The following is an 8,039-nucleotide window of genomic DNA, read 5'->3' as shown; positions in this document are numbered from 1 at the left end:
TCAATGAAGCAGGCACCCACATAAAGATACGTCGCTTTTGCACGGACCTTTTAAACTTAGTTCTCAGGGAGAACTACTTTATGTTTGAGGACACCTTCTTTATTCAACAACAGGGCACCGCTATGGGCTCGCACGTAGCGCCCCCGTATGCTATTGCATATATGTCATCCTTCGAGCAAGATTTTGTATACACCCATCCTCTATTTCAAACCCACTCGCGCTTATGGCGCCGCTACATAGATGACATATTCTGCATCTGGGATGGCCCTATTGACTCACTTATCTCTTTTGACCAACACCTTAACAACGTGTGGCCAGAATTAAAATTCACTTTGCAACATAACATGGATCGGATAAGCTTTCTGGACACCCTTATCTGTAAAAACGATCATGGTGAGTTATCTATTGACCTATTCCTAAAACCCACTGACAGGAACAGTCTCCTGCATTACAATAGTTGCCACCCCCCCCCCCCTCCATTAAAAATGCGATCCCGAAATCACAATTCCAACGGATACACAGGATAGTTTCGGATGAAACCACCAGAAACACTAGACTAAACGAGATGCAACAAAAATTTTCTAACCGTGGTTATCCACAAAAGACACTACTTCTAGCTAGACAGACTGGTGTTACCAACAGGTCTAACGACAATAATAAACGTATCCCCTTTGTTAGCACTTTTCATCCGTTTTCCAATATAGTACAATCTACCATTAGACGCCATTGGGGTTTATTGCAGAAAAGTTATCCGACTATCCCTGAGTTTAAGTTACCCTTTTTATCCTGTTTTCGCAGGGCAAAAAACTTACGGGACAAACTAGTGAAGGCGGATGTGGGTTCCAGGAGCACCATATCCAGACAAACTTTTTTACAGACACAAAAGCGGGGTACATTCCCCTGTCTTGGCTGCCTCCAATGTAATAACGTTCAAAAAGGTTCCAAAGTGTTCCATCCACACACGGGTCAGGGCATCCCGATTAGGGGCTATTATACATGCGACTCCTCATACGTAGTATACCTCATTAAATGCCCCTGCGGGCTTGCCTATGTTGGGGAAACCACCCAACCCATTAGGGACAGGGTCTCACAGCATAAATCCACTATTCGCTGCAATAAAAACCATCTGCCCCTTCCATATCACTTCCATCAAAAGAACCATAATATCGCGCAACTTAGGTTCCAGGTTCTGGAACAAATTGAACCAAATAGGAGAGGTCTTAATAGGATTAAAATCCTCAAAAAAAGAGAGGCTTTCTGGATTTTTACCCTCCAGACCCTAGAGCCTAAAGGTCTTAATAGGGAATATGACGTATCGGCCCTTTTGTAAATTATTGTACATTGTTGTTGTATTTTGTATATTATGTATATACTAATTTGTTCTTTTCTTCTTTCCTCTAGAATCGCTAGATTGCACTACGTTCACTATACTGGGCACCGTTTATACCCTGCACGGTATGACATCACAATCTTCCCCTATTCTATTATGGGTCCTGTTTCCTTTCTTTTTTTCTTCTCTTCTCTTTCTTGTCTTCTATTTCTTTGCATAGCGCTATAGCTATGAGCTTCCTCCCCTAGTCATCTTCTTTACACTGCCTCATTCACACACTTATTGTATGGTCAGGCATTTTTGCCTGCGGTCACATGACCGCTCCCAGCGTCCTGTACACTTAGGGACTCTCTCTGCCCTCCCCTTCCCACTAGCGCTGTCTGTGCATGCACCTTCTGTGGGTGGTCACATGACCATGATTACGTCATGAGTCACCGGGACTTATACCCGGAAGTGCCGCCCCTCCTGCAGCGTTGCTCCTCTCTGCCCTGCTCCACTGAGCGCTTAGGATCCAGGTATGTCGGCGGTTACTGCGCCTCTCCCCTCCTTTATTTACTGTTCTCTGCCCCATTGTGTATTTCCTGACCTGGTCACATTCTCTCCTCACAGCGCCGCTACTCCCCTCAGGCTCTGTGCCTTTTCATGACGCGGCACTCTCCATTGTGATCCTCCAGGTACATACACTCATGCTGTTTACTGGCTTTTCATTAGTATTCATTATGTGTGGTGTCCCTGTTAACCCTTTCCCCTCGGCTTTGGCTTTTTGCAGCATACTGCAGCTCTTGGATTTTCTGTTCTTGCTAACGCTCATCCAGGCTTTCTGGCTTCCTCATCCAGGTAGTATGTTGCTCCCACTTACTCTATTACTCTACCTCTCTTCTGTGTGTAGCTCCAAACGTTCATTTTCCGTTAGGCTTCATTTACATCATTCTCCTTTTCCACTTTTCCCTTTCAGGACCCATGTTACCTACGTTATTTGTTCTCTCTTCCTCATTCATTTTCCTTTTTTTTCCCTGTTTTCTGGGATGCCCAGTTACAGTTATGTGCACAGACTCACGTATCTCTTATTCTTCTAGGTCCTCACGTTAGACCATCCACTATGCTATTCCATATAGCTTCACTGGAGGCGTATTCTGTATCTCATGTCTGCGTTTCTAGTATCTGTAGAGTGCATTTCTGCTATGTATCCTTTTGTTTACTCTCCTCACTGAGCTAGACCCTCTCGGCCTGAGGTCGCACTATTACCAGCGTCCTTCCATCTCCAGCACTATTGTTACTTCCCTTATCCAGCATCTCAGCACGGACTATATCTCCACCTCGCACGGAGCACCTATTGTTCTGGATAGACTCATCTCTCTGGCACATGTCTCCCTGAACCAGATGGAGCATCACGTAGATTTTCGTTTTTTCACCATTAGATCTCTTTTTCGTTTTTTGCATTATATGACGTATATTTCCGCATCATGGGACACTGTATTCATTTATATGTTTCATAGTCAATGTCAAAGAAACGCTCTGACGAAGGTCCGGTGTGGACCGAAAACGTTTAGCACTTTTGTTTGTCTGGATGCATCAATAAACTAAGAAGCTTTTCTTCTCAAATTGAGTGCCAAGTTTTATTCATCTGTTATCTACGGGGTGGACACCCTACTTGAGCACCGCCAATCCTCATATTTACTGAGTGCCGTGTTCTCTAATCGTATCCTGTTTGTCCGCACACGAGCACCATAGACGATGTCAAGTGGAATTTTTTCCTTCAACGCTACAGAGACAGCTGAAATCCTATCCAAAGTGACTGCATCCAGTGACTTTCTCCAGATCCCCACGCAAGAGATTAAACACAGGGATCTGGAACGTGAGTCAAAAAGGGCAGTCAATCTTGAACTACATATTATCACTCTTGCCGAATATCTCCGTGTCCAACGCATACCAAGGGGCCTACGGGTCCCCTTACAACCCACTTTCTTTAAGGACGACAAGGAATATTGCACTAAATTCGAGCACATTTTAAACAAGTGCTCTGCTGATTTGATGACATTAACCTTGTCTTATTTGCAACAGAACCTGGATACCGTCAACTCGCAGATATGTGCCATAGAAAACCAGTTAACCAGCACCATGTCCCAGGAGGCCTTCCAAGATCTCAAAGCACAAAACCAGGAGACCCTGCGCACACACAGACTCGACCTGGAAAAAAAGAAAAGGTCGAAATTTTTAAGGGACACCGAAGATTACCTCCAGAACAGAGTGTACCAGTGGCGGGAACCCCAGCGAGGCTTCAGGCGTCGGACCTCCCTAAGTTCCTCAGGCTCGGCCGACAGCAGACCTGGCACCTCAAATACCTACACATCCAGCAATTTTTTAGGCAACAGCCGGGGACGCTCAAAAGGAAGACGAGGCGGGGGGGCCAATGTCGCCGGGGACTCCAGAAGCCACATGTCGACCAGATCACAGGTACGCAACCCCCACTGGTGATTAACATCTCGTCAAAATCCATGGACACTTCCCAATTGACTTTACTCCAGAAAGGCTTGTCCTTCTGTCCAACTTATAAGTTCAATTCGTTTGAACTTAATATGGATTTACAGAGGTTCTTCCGTAACCTCCGTTTACGTGTCCATTTTTCCACTCATCTACCTTCAGGTGACCCTCCCTCACAGGCGGGACAATCTCTCCTAGGCCTCCGGGGCTTGGGCCTTCGTTCCCCAAGCTCTTTTATGCCTCCCAAAAATAGTCCACCTATCGAGACTTTTATCTCGCTGGTGGAAAGGGACATTGATGCCTTCCACCGCGATTTACACTTGGGCAAATTCCACTCTCACACTAACTTATTGCCATCCGAGAAACTGGCCCTTGATCAGTTATCTGCTGATAAAACACTTGTGGTTAAACCCGCTGATAAGGGTGGGGCAATAGTGATCATGGATCGGGCTGACTATATGGAAGAGGCTTACAGGCAATTGAATGACTCTGATATATACAGAGTGACCTCACAAAATCCTCTCAATAATATTGCCCAGAAAATCAAGACCCTACTTGAGTTCCATGAACAGGAGGGCACTATTGACAATAAGCTCAGGAGTTTCCTTATCAAAACTGATCCCATAACTCCCATTTTCTATCTTCTGCCCAAAATCCATAAACGCCTGTTCAAACCTCCTGGACGTCCTATAGTGTCCCTTACTGACTCCATTCTATCCCCTCCTGCTATAGTGTTGGAAAAGATTCTTACGCCTTTGGTCAAATCTACCAGCTCTTTTATCCTTGACACTAATGATTTCCTGGGACTCATTAGGGCACTGGGCGCTATCCCCTCCTCCTCCTTGTTGGTCACCTGGGACGTGAGCAGCCTTTACACGTCCATAACACATGAGAAAGGTATATTAGCTGTAGACAGACTCCTCAATGAAGCAGGCACCCACATAAAGATACGTCGCTTTTGCACGGACCTTTTAAACTTAGTTCTCAGGGAGAACTACTTTATGTTTGAGGACACCTTCTTTATTCAACAACAGGGCACCGCTATGGGCTCGCACGTAGCGCCCCCGTATGCTATTGCATATATGTCATCCTTCGAGCAAGATTTTGTATACACCCATCCTCTATTTCAAACCCACTCGCGCTTATGGCGCCGCTACATAGATGACATATTCTGCATCTGGGATGGCCCTATTGACTCACTTATCTCTTTTGACCAACACCTTAACAACGTGTGGCCAGAATTAAAATTCACTTTGCAACATAACATGGATCGGATAAGCTTTCTGGACACCCTTATCTGTAAAAACGATCATGGTGAGTTATCTATTGACCTATTCCTAAAACCCACTGACAGGAACAGTCTCCTGCATTACAATAGTTGCCACCCCCCCTCCATTAAAAATGCGATCCCGAAATCACAATTCCAACGGATACACAGGATAGTTTCGGATGAAACCACCAGAAACACTAGACTAAACGAGATGCAACAAAAATTTTCTAACCGTGGTTATCCACAAAAGACACTACTTCTAGCTAGACAGACTGGTGTTACCAACAGGTCTAACGACAATAATAAACGTATCCCCTTTGTTAGCACTTTTCATCCGTTTTCCAATATAGTACAATCTACCATTAGACGCCATTGGGGTTTATTGCAGAAAAGTTATCCGACTATCCCTGAGTTTAAGTTACCCTTTTTATCCTGTTTTCGCAGGGCAAAAAACTTACGGGACAAACTAGTGAAGGCGGATGTGGGTTCCAGGAGCACCATATCCAGACAAACTTTTTTACAGACACAAAAGCGGGGTACATTCCCCTGTCTTGGCTGCCTCCAATGTAATAACGTTCAAAAAGGTTCCAAAGTGTTCCATCCACACACGGGTCAGGGCATCCCGATTAGGGGCTATTATACATGCGACTCCTCATACGTAGTATACCTCATTAAATGCCCCTGCGGGCTTGCCTATGTTGGGGAAACCACCCAACCCATTAGGGACAGGGTCTCACAGCATAAATCCACTATTCGCTGCAATAAAAACCATCTGCCCCTTCCATATCACTTCCATCAAAAGAACCATAATATCGCGCAACTTAGGTTCCAGGTTCTGGAACAAATTGAACCAAATAGGAGAGGTCTTAATAGGATTAAAATCCTCAAAAAAAGAGAGGCTTTCTGGATTTTTACCCTCCAGACCCTAGAGCCTAAAGGTCTTAATAGGGAATATGACGTATCGGCCCTTTTGAAAATTATTGTACATTGTTGTTGTATTTTGTATATTATGTATATACTAATTTGTTCTTTTCTTCTTTCCTCTAGAATCGCTAGATTGCACTACGTTCACTATACTGGGCACCGTTTATACCCTGCACGGTATGACATCACAATCTTCCCCTATTCTATTATGGGTCCTGTTTCCTTTCTTTTTTTCTTCTCTTCTCTTTCTTGTCTTCTATTTCTTTGCATAGCGCTATAGCTATGAGCTTCCTCCCCTAGTCATCTTCTTTACACTGCCTCATTCACACACTTATTGTATGGTCAGGCATTTTTGCCTGCGGTCACATGACCGCTCCCAGCGTCCTGTACACTTAGGGACTCTCTCTGCCCTCCCCTTCCCACTAGCGCTGTCTGTGCATGCACCTTCTGTGGGTGGTCACATGACCATGATTACGTCATGAGTCACCGGGACTTATACCCGGAAGTGCCGCCCCTCCTGCAGCGTTGCTCCTCTCTGCCCTGCTCCACTGAGCGCTTAGGATCCAGGTATGTCGGCGGTTACTGCGCCTCTCCCCTCCTTTATTTACTGTTCTCTGCCCCATTGTGTATTTCCTGACCTGGTCACATTCTCTCCTCACAGCGCCGCTACTCCCCTCAGGCTCTGTGCCTTTTCATGACGCGGCACTCTCCATTGTGATCCTCCAGGTACATACACTCATGCTGTTTACTGGCTTTTCATTAGTATTCATTATGTGTGGTGTCCCTGTTAACCCTTTCCCCTCGGCTTTGGCTTTTTGCAGCATACTGCAGCTCTTGGATTTTCTGTTCTTGCTAACGCTCATCCAGGCTTTCTGGCTTCCTCATCCAGGTAGTATGTTGCTCCCACTTACTCTATTACTCTACCTCTCTTCTGTGTGTAGCTCCAAACGTTCATTTTCCGTTAGGCTTCATTAACATCATTCTCCTTTTCCACTTTTCCCTTTCAGGACCCATGTTACCTACGTTATTTGTTCTCTCTTCCTCATTCATTTTCCTTTTTTTTCCCTGTTTTCTGGGATGCCCAGTTACAGTTATGTGCACAGACTCACGTATCTCTTATTCTTCTAGGTCCTCACGTTAGACCATCCACTATGCTATTCCATATAGCTTCACTGGAGGCGTATTCTGTATCTCATGTCTGCGTTTCTAGTATCTGTAGAGTGCATTTCTGCTATGTATCCTTTTGTTTACTCTCCTCACTGAGCTAGACCCTCTCGGCCTGAGGTCGCACTATTACCAGCGTCCTTCCATCTCCAGCACTATTGTTACTTCCCTTATCCAGCATCTCAGCACGGACTATATCTCCACCTCGCACGGAGCACCTATTGTTCTGGATAGACTCATCTCTCTGGCACATGTCTCCCTGAACCAGATGGAGCATCACGTAGATTTTCGTTTTTTCACCATTAGATCTCTTTTTCGTTTTTTGCATTATATGACGTATATTTCCGCATCATGTGACACTGTATTCATTTATATGTTTCATAGTCAATGTCAAAGAAACGCTCTGACGAAGGTCCGGTGTGGACCGAAAACGTTTAGCACTTTTGTTTGTCTGGATGCATCAATAAACTAAGAAGCTTTTCTTCTCAAATTGAGTGCCAAGTTTTATTCATCTGATACCTGAAAACATATCACACTTTTCATCATAGTGCTTTTACCAATGCATAAAATGCATGGAGAAGTCATTTCGAATGACTGGTCCTCAGTGTTGTGAGAACGATGACTGGTTAAAATTTTTGGTGGTTTCTTGTTCAGTCCATAGGCCTACATCATGTGGCAAACCGGTGAGCATGTGGCTCGATTAGTATAGGAGATACCTGAAAACATATCACACTTTTCATCATAGTGCTTTTACCAATGCATAAAATGCATGGAGAAGTCATTTCGAATGACTGGTCCTCAGTGTTGTGAGATCGATGACTGGTTAAAATTTTTGGTGGTTTCTTGTTCAGTCCATAGGCCTACATCATG

General features: G+C 44.7%; 2 long non-coding RNA genes across 2 annotated transcripts; both read left to right on the top strand.

Annotated features, from left to right (window-relative positions):
* Nucleotides 1-1,752: 1,752 nt before the first annotated feature.
* Nucleotides 1,753-2,932, top strand: LOC138654416 (uncharacterized). Its single transcript, XR_011316279.1, has 5 exons — nucleotides 1,753-1,845; nucleotides 1,940-2,004; nucleotides 2,100-2,167; nucleotides 2,407-2,513; nucleotides 2,629-2,932. It is a non-coding gene; the product is annotated as an uncharacterized lncRNA (long non-coding RNA).
* A 3,542-nt stretch (nucleotides 2,933-6,474) lies between these two features.
* On the top strand, nucleotides 6,475-7,659 carry LOC138654415 (uncharacterized). The gene is made up of 5 exons (XR_011316278.1): nucleotides 6,475-6,572; nucleotides 6,667-6,731; nucleotides 6,827-6,894; nucleotides 7,134-7,240; nucleotides 7,356-7,659. It is a non-coding gene; the product is annotated as an uncharacterized lncRNA (long non-coding RNA).
* The last annotated feature ends 380 nt before the right edge of the window (nucleotides 7,660-8,039 follow it).

Source organism: Ranitomeya imitator, unplaced genomic scaffold (genome assembly GCF_032444005.1).
Source record: "Ranitomeya imitator isolate aRanImi1 unplaced genomic scaffold, aRanImi1.pri SCAFFOLD_17, whole genome shotgun sequence".
Taxonomy (NCBI): Eukaryota; Metazoa; Chordata; class Amphibia; order Anura; family Dendrobatidae; genus Ranitomeya; species Ranitomeya imitator.
Note: the sequence above shows the minus strand (reverse complement) of the source record. Positions and strands in the feature narration are given on the sequence as shown.